The sequence below is a fragment of the Tupaia chinensis genome, unplaced genomic scaffold (genome assembly GCF_000334495.1).
Source record: "Tupaia chinensis unplaced genomic scaffold, TupChi_1.0 Scaffold000126_2, whole genome shotgun sequence".
NCBI classification, from domain to species: domain Eukaryota; kingdom Metazoa; phylum Chordata; class Mammalia; order Scandentia; family Tupaiidae; genus Tupaia; species Tupaia belangeri.
In genome coordinates this window covers 960,342-972,934 of record NW_006159594.1, presented here as the reverse complement: position 1 = coordinate 972,934, position 12,593 = coordinate 960,342, and the positions used below count along the sequence as shown (strand labels likewise).

The 12,593-nt window shown below is 48.4% G+C and overlaps 1 protein-coding gene across 2 annotated transcripts in view; it reads left to right on the top strand.

Moving 5' to 3' along the window:
- Positions 1 to 9,434: 9,434 nt before the first annotated feature.
- Positions 9,435 to 12,593, top strand: part of SLC7A7 (solute carrier family 7 member 7) — a 51,607-nt gene continuing 48,448 nt past the window's right edge. Inside the window, exons 1-2 of one of the 2 annotated variants that reach the window (XM_027770300.1) lie at positions 9,435 to 9,484; positions 10,492 to 10,609. The gene's annotated coding sequence lies outside the window, so the exon portion shown is untranslated. Of the gene's footprint in view, positions 9,485 to 10,452; positions 10,610 to 12,593 lie in introns of those variants that run through there. The other variant, XM_027770299.1, reaches the window with a different exon arrangement.

The following is a 12,593-nucleotide window of genomic DNA, read 5'->3' as shown; positions in this document are numbered from 1 at the left end:
CGGTGGCTTAAAACTCATGCTGGGCGCGTGTGCATGCGTGCCCAAGATCCCGAGAGGAGAATGGAGGAGAAGGGATTGCAGCGTGGCCATTCCCCCTGGGGGGTGATTTCTCGCTTTCTATCTCTCTGTCTCTCTTTGTCTGGCCAGTGCACGCGCCCTATAGCAAAAACCTCTCAAAAAAGAAAAAAAAAAAGAACGTTGACTTAAAAAAAAAAGAATGATTTATTTAATTTTATTTATTCATTCATTCACTTAAATTTGACCAGAAAGAGAGAAGGAAAATGAGAAATCAAGCCAAAAGGTCGAGGACTCAAACCGTGGTCAGCCAAGAGGGAGTGTCCAGTGTGCCTCAACCACCATGCCACCTGCTGGTTCCAATCCTTTCTCCACTCTCCTCTTGGGATTTTGGACATGCGTGCATATGTGCCTGGAGTGAGTTTTAAGCCTCAGGGTCCAGGACTCGAACTGCGATCTACCATGTGGGAGTCCAGCAACATAACTGTTAAGCCATCTGCTGGTCCTCCCTTCTCTATAACTTAAAATTGATTTTGCTCTCCTCAGCATTAGCATTTAACTCATGGCATATAGTAAAGGCAAGGGTTATATGCAATGTAGAAAGCAGATTGAATTGGATCTTAATTTATAAATTGAGGGTATTAGAAGAGATGAAGTCTGGAGGTATTTTCTGGGCTAATTTTGTGACTGCTGTTGAATTCCATATTACCTGGAAACAGTTTTTCAGCAGCTGAGAAACAAGCATTCTAGCTTACCTACTGGTTTGAAAACTCAAGGGTTAATTAAAAATAAAAAGTTCTCTAAACACATGATTGCTATCCAATAGAATGTGTGTGCATGCCCAAATCCTGAAAGGAAAATGGAGAAGGGATTGTGGTGTGGCTATCCCCCCTGGGGGATGATTTCTCACTTTCCATTTGTCCGTAGCTCTCTGTCTCTCTGGCAAGCGCATGCACTCTATAGCAAAACATTTCTCTTTCAAAAAAATTAATAATAAAATAAAATAATTAAAGGCTACTACCACACATTAACCAATATAATTCTTGTAACAAGGATTTTAGTGCTTTTTTTAAAAAAAGAATTATTTAATTTCATTTATTCATTCATTTATTTTGACCAGAGAGAGAGAGAAAGTGAGAAGGCAAGCCTCCAAGTCCAGGCCTTGAACCGTGGCTGGCCATGTGGCCATGTGGGAGTGTCCAGTGCCTTAACCACCACTCCACATGCTGGCCCCCAAGGATTTCAGTGCTTTTAAGTGGCTAATGCAGAACTGATGTCATCCCATCCCAACTTTTAAAATTACTTACTGTTTAGTACTGCTTTGGGAGAAGCCATTTATACTTAATCTCTTTTAAAAAATATTATTTAATTTTATTTATTCATTCATTTATTTTAATTTGACCGAGAAAGGCAAAGAAAGAGGGAAAGTAAGAAAGCAAGCCACCAAGTCTGGAATTTGAACTGTGGTCGGCCATGTGGGAGTGTCCAGCACCTTAACCACCATGCCACCTGCTGGTCCCCTATACTTAATCTCTTAATTTTAATTTTTTCCCTTTATTCATGATTGAACATGTGCTGCATGTAGAAAGAAGGGAGTACCCTCCATAAGTTCCTGCAGATTTCAGGCACTTGTGCATATGCCAGACATATTTCTGGCTGCCCAGGTCGGGAGTTTCAACTGTAGTCGCTATGTCTGGTCTGGCTTTTGTTGAGTAGAGTATTACCTTGTGCCATGGAGCCAGCCTGTAGTTTCTTTTTTATTTTTTTTAATGTGTTATTTTATTTTGGGGCTGGCAGGTGGCATGGTGGTTAAAGGCGCTGGACTCCCACATGACCAACCATGGTTCAAGTCCTAAACCTGCTGGCTTGGTTGTTCACTTTCCCTCTCTCTCTCTGTCTAATCAAACTGGAAAATAACATTAATAGTAGATAAAGTTAAATAAAATAATTCCTTAAAATATTATTTTAAAAAAGAATGATTTAACTTTATTTATTTATTTTAATTTGACCAGAAAGGGACACAGGAGAGAGAGACAGAGAGACAGAGAGAGAGAGACAGAGAGAGAGAGCATGCGAGAGCGAGCAAGCAAGTCGCTAGGTCCAGGACTTGAACCACAGTCAGCCATGTGGGAGTCCAGTGCCCTTAACCACCACACCACCTGTTGGCCCTGCCCCAAATTTAATTAAAAAAAAAAAAGCTAATATATCATGTTTCTGAAAACATTTTAAAAGTGACAATGAGGGGGAACCAGCAGTTAGCGTAATGGCTATGTTGCTGGACTCCCGCATAGTCAACCGCGGTTCGCGTCCCAGACCCGATGGCTTAAAACTCACGCCGGGTGCATGTGCATGTGTGCCCAAGATCCCAAGAGGAGAATGGAGGAGAAGGGATTGCGGCGTGACCATCCCCCCTGGGGGGTGATTTCTCACTTTCTGTCTCTATGTCTCTCTCTGTCTGTCTGGCGAGCGCATGCGCCCTATAGTGAAAACCTCTCCAAAAAAGTGATAATGAGGGTAAAAGTGCTTTAGAAATGGTGAAGCCCTTTAAAAAGTGCCCATTACTGTATGCTAGGCTGACACTTAAACAAGGGGAACCTGAGGGAGTGGTGTGATGGCCTATCTGGAAGTTTGTCATTTCCTTCAGTAAGACTGGGAAGTTTTTCCACAGGAGGCAGCTCCAGGTTGCGCTTTGAAAGAAGGGAAGGGTGGATCCTGGTTTAAGAAGTAAAAGCAGCTCTTTCTATAACAATAAGAATGGTATAGGCTAGGCCTGAAAAAGAAAAGGTGTTGGGAACAAAAGAAACTTGGCTAGAAGCCAACAAACGCACTCCTCCCCTCCCCAGATAAGCAAGGCAAGTAAGACACAGAATACTTTTTCATCTTATATTCATATATTTAGTTTTACTTATCAAAATATTTCCACATAAGTGATTTCACATGCTTTTCATAATTGACCTATAAAGTAGATAAGACAGTTCAGGAAGCAATCATTGTACAGATTGCTTGTAGTGTTCAGAGATCAGGAAATTAAACCAAAATGTGACTGTAGATTTATTGTTACAGTTAGTTGCAGAATAAAGACATCTTCCCAAGCTTGGCTCCCAGCTAGGCTGGTCCTGTGACAGCTAAAATGGAGAGCACTGGATCCAGGGGCTGGCAGGTGGCATGGTGGTGTAAGGCATTGGATTCCCACATGGCCCAATTGTGGTTCAAGTCCCGGACCTGGTGGCTTGCTTTCTCACTTTACCTTTTTCTCTCTGGTCAAATTAAAAAAATAACAAATGGTAGGATCAGCAGTTGGCATAATGACTATGTTGCTGGGCTCCCATGTAGTTGACCACAGATCAAGTCCTGGACCTGGTGGCTTAAACTTACACCCGGCACTCATGTGTATGTGTGCCCAAGATCCCAGCGAGAGGAGAATAGAGAAGGGATTGTGGTGTGGCCATCCCCCCTGGGGGGTGATTTCTTGCTTTCTATCTATCTCTCTCTGTCTTTCTGGTGAGCGCATACACCCTATAGCAAAAACCTCTCTAAAACTAACTAACTAAATAAATAAATGCAATTAAATAAATAAATACATTTTTAAATTTTAACTTTATTTATTATTATTTTCCAAATTGAGCAGAGAGAGAGAAGGAAAGTGAGAAAGCAAGTTACCAGGTCCAGGACTTGAACCATGATTGGTCATGTGGGAGTCCAGCATCTTTAGTCACCACGCCACCTGCTAGCCCCGATGAATAATTCTTAAAAAAAAAAATAAAGTGGGGACTGGCAGGTAGTGTAGTGGTTAAGGGTGCTGGACTCCCACATGGTTGACCATGGTTCTAGTCCTGGACCTGGCAGCTTGCTTTCTCACTTCCCCTCTCTCATTCTGGTCCTGTCTGGTCAAATTCAAATAAATAAAGTTAAATAAAAATAATTCTTAAAAACAAACAAACAATGCTTTGGAGAGGTTTTTGTTATAGGGCGCGTGCGCTCGCCAGACAGAGACATAGAGACAGAAAGCGAGAAATCCCCCCCTGGGGGGATGGCCACACTGCAATCCCTTCTTCTCCATTCTCCTCTCGGGATCTTGGGCACGCACGCACACGCACCGGGCATGAGTTCTAAGCCACCGGGTCCAGGACGTGAACCGCGGTTGACTGTGTGGGAGTCCAGCGACATAGCCATTATGCTAACTGCTGGTTCCCAATAAAATAATTATTTTTAAAAAAATGAAGTGGAGAACATTTGGGATCCCATAGTTTATAGCTGGGAAATCAAATAGTAGAAGCCAACAGTTTGAAGAATAACCTAAGTGGGACCAGCAGTTAGCGTAAGGGCTATGTTGCTGAACTCCCATGTAGTCAACCACGGTTCGAGTCCAGGGCTTAAACTCACGCCGGGCACATGTGCGTGTGCGCGCGTGCCCAAGATCCCGAGAGGAGAAGGGAGGAGAAGGGATTGCGGTGTGGCCATCAACTCCTGGGGGGTGATTTCTCACTTTCTGTCTCTCTGTCTCTGTCTGTCTATCTGGTGAGTGCAAGCACCCTATAGCAAAAACCTCTCCAAAGAATTAAAAGAAAAAAAAAAAAAAGAATAACCTAAGTGTCAACATTCAAGATTGACAGGAAAGATGACAGATCACTATTGTATAAAGGAATTGAATTAAACACTCCTATCTTTAGTAGCTCTTATATGTGGGGAACACTGTTGATTTGCAAAATCATAGAAAAGGGCACGTGTATTTAGGTGAATAAAAAAATGTAGACGATATGAACATTGCATGCAAAAGAGGACACATGCAACCATTAATAGCTGTGGAAGTCAAGGACTCAGAGATGGAGGACTTTAGGGCAGGATGGGAAGTCTGATCAGAACTAGGAAATCCAGGGGCTGGCAGGTGGCGAAGAGGTTAAAGGCCCTGGATTCCCACATGACCGACTGCGGTTTAAGTCCTGGACCTGGTGACATGCTTTCCCACTTTCCCTTTTTCTCTCTGTCTGGTCAAATAAAAAAAAAAAATAACAGGGGCCAGTAGGTGGTGTGGTGGTTAAGGTGCTGGACACTCCTACATGGCCGACCACGGTTCGAGTCCTGGACCTGGTGGCTTGTTTTTTCACCCTCCCTCCCTCCTCTGTGTCTCTCTCTGGTCAAATTAAAAAAATAAATGAGTGAATAAATAAATAATTAAAAAATAATAATAACAACAAATGGAATTAAATAAGCAATTCTTAAAAAAAAAGAACTAGGAAATCTGCGAGGGAAGGGACTTGGGAAGGAAGACAAGTTCAGCCTTTGACATGATTAGTGTGATGTGGCAGGGAGACAATCCAAGGGTTGTAAAAAGCAGGAAATATGAGTTAGGATTTTGAGAGAGAGAGAATACAGAGTGCTGGCAGCTCACATCATCAGCATTCTCAGGGACCTCGGAACACTGTCGTGGGAGGAGGTCTGGCACCTGGACAGCACTCCTGGTTGACTTCATCAGCCTCATAAGCCACAGGAAAGCAATTTCGTCATCCCAAACTGGATGTCTTTTAACCTCTGAACTTCATCTGGCAAAGACTGGAATTAAGAACAATGTGAAGCATCAAAAGTCTGAGTTTCATGTCTTGCTTTCTTTTTTTTCCTTTCCTTTAAGAGAGATTTTTACTATAGGGTGTGCTTGCCAGAGAAACAGAGAGAGATAGAAAGCAAGAAATCACCCCCCAGGGGGATGGCCATGCTGTAATCCCTTCTCCTCCATTCTCCTCTCAGGATCTTGGGCATGCACCCACGTGTACCTGGTGTGAGTTTGAAGCTGCTGGGTCCAAGACTCAAACTGTGGTCAACTACATGGGAATCCAGCAATGTAATTGTTACACCATCCTCTGGTCCCATGTCTTTCTTTTTTAAAACTCCTTTGCATTTTAGGGGCATCATGCCTTATTTGTGTTTTGTTTTAGTTTGTTGGGGGTAGGGAGAAGGGAAGTGAGAAATCACCCCTTAGAGTGGATGGCCCCTCCTCAATACGTTTTCCTCTTGGGATTTTGAGCATACATACCTGGTGCCTGGTGTGTTTTCAAGCTGTTGGGTCCCAGACTTGAACTGTGCAGTCGCCTATTGGGCCTTGCAGAATCCAGTCGCCTTAACCCCCACATCGGCCACCAGCTGGCCCCCTGCCCTGTCTTTGGCTCTAACATTTTGTTACTCTCTCATGTTTTTGTCTAACATGTTTATTTAACTACCCTTTTTTAGGTCTGTATACAGTTACCTTTGTACAAGTGCATTGATTGATCCGGGGAATTAGGTGCCTTTTAACAGCTGTGATGAATATTGAAGTTGGAAAAGGAAGAGGAGCTAAGCGAAGCTGACTTTGGGTAGCCAGTTCTACCCCGTTTTGCAGCCTCCTCCCCTTTTTGCTTGTGTGTGACAAATTCTAAGATTTAAGACCGTTATGGAAAGAAGGGTGAGTCTTTTGGGAATTCTTTCATTCTCTTCCTCTCTAGGACAGCTCAAAGATCAAATCACTGTCACCCTATGCAAGAAATGTGGGAATCCAAGGCTGTAAACCACTCACCCACACAAAGTACTGCTTTGAATAGTAGTTTCTCATTACATATGTAATTTATTACAACGTATTCCTCATTTTCTCCCCCTAGAGCTGTCAAATCCCTGCTCAGTCAGTACTGGCTAAGTTCCGTGTTAGATGACCTTGCTTCAAAATGGGTAAAGTATGACCTCCGGCTACACTCTTCTTTCTTGTGGGGAGGCTGGGAAGTTCCTTAAGCTGTGTGCCTTTCCACTAGACTATCCTTGAAGGCAGGTAATACTCTGTGGATCTCTATAGAACTGCAGTGTGGGCTTTAAAAATTCCCAAGGCTGGGGCCAGGGAGTGGTGTGGAGCTTACCAAGCTAGATCCCACTTGGTGGACTGGACAGCCAGGATATCTTCCAGGAACAAGCGTGGGTGCCCAACAGCCTGAGAGGAGAATGGGGGGGGGGGGTCCTTTCTCACTTTTCTTCTCCCTCTCTTTGTGCCTCTCCAGTGAGCCTGTGTCCTGAAGCAAAAAAAATATATAACTAAATTAAAAAGTCAAAGCTGGATTGTCCAAAAAGTATACAAAGGTGACTTGTTTACAAGCCATCCTTTAGTCTTTGTTTTTTATTCATTTAATTCCATGTGTCATTATTACTTTTTAATTTGACCAGAGAGAGAAAGAAAGGGAAAATGAGGGGAGCAGCAGGTATGTAATGGCTATGTCGCTGGACTCCCACGTAGTTGCCTGCAGTTGGAGTCCCGGACCAGGTGGCTTAAACTCACGCCAGGCGCATGTGCCTGCGTGCCCAAGATCCTGAGGGGAGAATGAAGGAGAAGGGATTCTGGCCTGGCCATCTCCCTGGGGGATCACTGTCTCTCTGTCTTTCTGGTGAGCGCACTCGCCCTGTAGCAAAAACCTCTCCAAAAAAACAAAAAACAAAACCCGGGGAAGTGAGAAAGCAAGCCGCCAGGTCCGGGACTCAAACCATGGTCTATGGGTATCCAGCGCCCTTAACCACCACGCCACCCAAAGGCCCCAACTTTAGCCTTAAAACGTGGTGATGCATTTCCAGATCCTTTTTGCTGAACTAGCCCAGCAACTCCCTATTTAGTTGGGTCCGCGCCGCGTTAAGACTCACCACATTTTCTTTTCCTTCTTTCTTTCTTTCTTTTTTTTTAATCATCTGGTGCTCTAGGGACTACAGCCTCCGGGGCACCCTTTGCTCGCCCCGGACATTTTTGGTTAAGTGCTGCCTCCTGGCGGCCGCTCTGCTGCTTGACACCTCCGGAGCCCAGTGGAGACCACTTGCTTTAATTTGGAATGTGGAGGCTGATGCAACAGCTCCCGGGATAAGGGCGGGGAGTCCGGGAGCCGGTAGAAGTGATTGCCTTCCCGGGAGACCCCCTGCGCCGGCTCCGAGCAGGCTCCACCCCTGCCCCCCCATGGGGATTCCCAGTCCAGGGTTTGGGGTTCTCGCTCAGACTCAGGTTGGACCGCCAGGTCGAGCGGGCTAGGGAGGGAGGGAGAGTAAGCCGAGCGAGCGTTCGTCTCGAAGCGTATCAGCGGTCATTTTCATTTCCCCCAGGCATAGCAGAGGTGCCCAAGCGAGGAGAGGGCAGGGGGCCAGGTTGCGGGGCCTCTCGGTTCTCTGGCCTTAGTTCCCTTTGGATGCATATCCACAGCATACCCCGCTAGCGCTTCCTAGAGCCGAGCGAGGCTGGTGGTAAAGGAAAGGACGCGGGGGTGGGGGGTGTCTAAGTCTCCCAGACGTCAGGGGCGACCCAGCCGTCAGAGGGGCATTGAGGGCGGATGGCGGCTGAGCTGGGGCTTGAGAAGGAAAGGTCTTAGAGGAGCTGACACAGACCGGGAGCCTAAGAAAGAGGGGAAGTAAAGGGAGGCGGCGGGGACCCCTGAAAGCGAAGGTTGTAGGGCAGTGTAGCAGAAGGGGGCAAAGGTGAGCGAGACCAGCGGGCCGGGCGGGGGAGGGGAGGGGACGGGAAGGTCGGGGGATGGGCCTGCGCGGACTGCGGGGGAGGAGGGGCGGGGCCGCCCGGGCTGCGGGGAGGTCCGGGAAGAGTGAGCTGGGAGGCTGCGGCATCCTCTTCCTGAGCCCACCTGCATTTGCGGGAACGGAGCGCTCGCCCCCCTCGGCCTTCTGTTCCTTGGGCCATAGCATCTCGCTCTCCCACTTTCATGCCACACTCAGACCAGTCACCTGAGTCTGGGCGTGGGAGAGAGGCCCTGGGAGCTTCCTCGATTGGGGGAAAGAGCTTTAGGTGGCTTTTATTTTTTATTTTATTTTATTTTTTTGCTTTTCCCGAGAAAGAAATTAAGTCAATTTCATACCATTCTAGGCCTCCCAGTAAAAGTGTGAAAACCATACTCTACACCTCCCCTTCAACCCATTACTACCAAAAGAATAAGTACCTGCCTAGAAGCCTTGAGTAGCAGCCTAGTGGGGGCTGGAGGGCAAGTTCCAGGACGTGCCTAGGAGCCCAGCCCCCTGGGAAAACAGTGATGGAGGGATGGCCTTGTTCATTCATTAATTCTTCAAGTAAACATTTATTGACGGTATGAGCCCTGCACTGGGGGGTAGGGTGGTGGACAAAGCTCTAGTGATGCAAGCCTGGAGGGGAGGTGACAGTAGAGTAACAGTTGGAATGAGAAGTATCACAGGGAAGGACGGTCCAGGCAGGGAGAAAAGGAGCTGCAGAAGTTCTGAGGAGGGGGCATGCATGGTGACAACGTGGAGCCAACCTGGCCATGTGGAGTGAGGGAGACACCAGGGGCCAGAGCCCACAGGGACAGCATTCTGCCCCTCTTCCTAGGACTTTCCTCACTTCTACCTTGAACCTGGCCATGAAGGTGCAGGTCACCTGGGGAGCAGCCTGAGTCTATAAAGGCCTGGAATAACTGAGATTTTTGATGCCTTGAACTCTGATTTCTGTGTCTCCCGGTGAAATGTAAGTTGACTCCCATCCAATGACCTAAGTCCTGGATGGCTCCTTACCTGGACTCTCTGTCTTTGGAGTAATTTTGCAATATGCAGGTGAAAGTTGCAGGGTATAACCCAGGACCAGCCAGCTGACATTCACCTAAAGGCAGCGGTCACAGCCGGAATTCTGAAAATGCACGATGCACGGTGAAGTGCTACTCCCTCAGAACTAGGTTTATGCTATTGACTTCATTGTAAGTGGTTTAAATGCTGACCAAGAAGACCAAGAAGTTGCCTGCTTCAGAAAATTGCATGTGATGCATTCATGTAATAATGTCTGATTTTGAATACAAAGAAAGGCTTACACAATTGTTACTCTGAGAAAATTGGTATTCCCCCACTTCAGCTGAGTAAACATGGAACAGATACTAAATAACACTGGTTTGAAGGAGTGCCAGCTCATTAGCTTGCCCAGGGTGCCACAGCCCAGTTGGCTCTTACCTGGTGACAGACGCATCACCCTCACCAGAACCAGTTGGGATCTGAGTGGGCTTGCTTGGTGCTAGGGTATGCACTTGGCTGTACCCCCATGGTTGGCCTTCCCTGGCTTGTATTAGGGGCCCAGAGGGCACGGAAGCTCTTGGGATGGGACTGCCAAGTTGCATGGCCCTCTCCCTCACCATGGAATCTTATGCTATCTGCAGGACTGAGTGGGACATGAGTCCAGAATGGAGGGACGGGGAGAGGGAAGTTGTAAGAGGCCTCAGGAGGTCACTATACATTGCAGGGAAAGCGTAAGTGCTTTGTCAACCCCGGGGTTATGAGGAAGAAAGGGGCCTGGGGTGGGGAGGGGGAGGAGCTGAGATGGAGAGAAGGTGCCTGGAGGCCAGCGGGCTTCGAGGTCTGCTGGGTCTAACCAGGCAGTCCCAGCTCCAGCCCGCCCCTGGCCCCTCCCTGCTGCCGGCTGGAGTCACACATGTGTTTTCCTGTTTTCCATTTCGGTCCCCGTCACCCTCTGCCTTTTCTGCTCCTCAGAGTCAACAGCTGCTGCAGCCCGTGCCATACCCCGGGTTCCCCTAACTAGCACCTTCCCCTCCTCCTGACCGAGCTGGTAGCCCCTCCTGCCCGCACCTGCCCAAAGGTCACGGGACAGGTAAGAGGTGGGAGAAGAGGGACGATGGGCTAGAGGGGAAGTGCTGGAGGATGGAGGAGCCCTGAGAGTCCGCTGAACCCAGACCCTAGCCTCCTCTTTTCTGGTCCCCGCCCCTGCCCTCCCTGGGCAGAAATCTCTGCCCAGAAACTCTAGCCTTCGTTAATGGAAGCCTGACCACAGGAGTAAACAATTTCTGCTTTGTTTCACTTCTTTTTTTAAGGGACGGTCTTAGCTACCGTGGAATATAGAAAAACAAATGGAGAATTGGGGAGGGAGGCGTGCGCCCGTAGCTGGGAGTGATGGGGAAATGTGGCCACAGCAGAGTGTGTCTGTCTGAGTCTGAGTCCGTTGTTAGGGGAGGCAGCTCCGACCAGCTAGAGCCAGCAAGGCAGGACTCGGGGGCGCTGGCGGAGAAGGCGTGTTCTCCCAGCAGCTCCCTGAGCATGGTCAAGGAGCCAGTCCCTGAGCTGTATGCTAGTTGCTGGGAGAACTGTGTTTTGGGGTTGCCCTCTGAGAGAGGGGCTCAGAGCTCCACTGGCCACTCTGCTAGGAAGAGCATGCTGGGGGCTCTGCTGCCTGCCGCCTACTTCCATGAACCCTTGAGGCCGGAGCTTCCTTCCCAGGCTGTCTGATGAGTGCGTTGCACTGTCACCGCCACTCGATCCTCAGGGACAGGCGTGCCGTAGATGTGAGAAGATGACAAGGGGCGCTGTTGTCTTTGGGCTTTCTCTTGTAACTCCTGTGGTGGGATTGCCTGGGGGGGTGCTGCTGGTCCTAGGGTTACGTGTATGGTGAGAGCATTACCCCAAGCCTGTGAGCTGCTAAAGGGGGTGCCTTCCGGCTCAGGGTGCTAGGCAGTGGTTGAGAAGAGGGGGGCTTCTCTCCATGAACGGCAGCGTCCCCTGCCCGGTGTGTGTGGGACAGAGACTCTACTCGCGGTACTTCCAGAAGGACCAATAGGGGGTGCTGTTTGCTGGAGTGTGGATCTCCACTCCAGACGCCTTCACTTCTCAGATGTCACTGGTCAGGGACTAAACCTTGCACGCTTCTGTCCCCACGCTCCGCTCCGTCATAGTTTTCCCTCCTTCTGTCTCCCCTTTGCTTTTTTTCTTTACTCACGTTAGGACACATGCCCACCCCTTGGTGCCAGTGAGTTTGTTCTTAAAAGGGCAGACGTGAGGATGTGTTCTCATCGGGTTTTGTTTGCTTTAAAAGAGGGCACCCTGGAACCAGCAGTTAGCGTAATGGCTATGTCGCTGGACTCCCACGTAGTCGACCGTGGTTCGTGTCCCGGACCCGGTGGCTTAAAACTCACGCCGGGCGCATGTGCGTGCGTGCCCAAGATCCCGAGAGGAGAATGGAGGAGAAGGGATTGTGGCGTGACCATCCCCCCCGGGGGGTGATTTCTCGCTTTCTGTCTCTATGTCTCTCTCTGTCTGTCTGGCGAGCGCACGCGCCCTACAGTGAAAATCTCTCAAAAAAAAAAAGAGGGCACCCTATGATAGCAGTGCTGCCAAGAGGCCTTGTAATTGCCTCTCACCCCTGCAAAGAGGGAGAGAAGGGGAGGAGCAGCCAGGAAGGAGGTGGAGCTTTGCTCACTCCCTTAGCCTAGGCTACAGGATGGCAGGGGCTTTCTTTTTAATCTAATCACATCCTTCTCCAGGTAATTCATTAAGGAGCCACCTGAAAGTACTTTCCTGTCTGACAGGAAGGCCTAGAGACCAGGGCTGTTTGGGGGTGGAGAGATGGGGAGATACTATAGCTCTGTGATTAAGATAGTGGACTCAGGACAGGCAGGCGGTGTGATGGTTAAATGTGCTGGACTCCTACTTGGTTGACAGTGGTTCAAGACCTGGACCTAGACATTTGTTTTCTCACTTTCTCTCTCTCTCTATCCCTCTCTGGTCAAATAAAAAAATAAATAACATGGGAACCAGCAGTTAGCATAATGGCTATGTCGCTGGACTCCCACGTAGTCGACCAC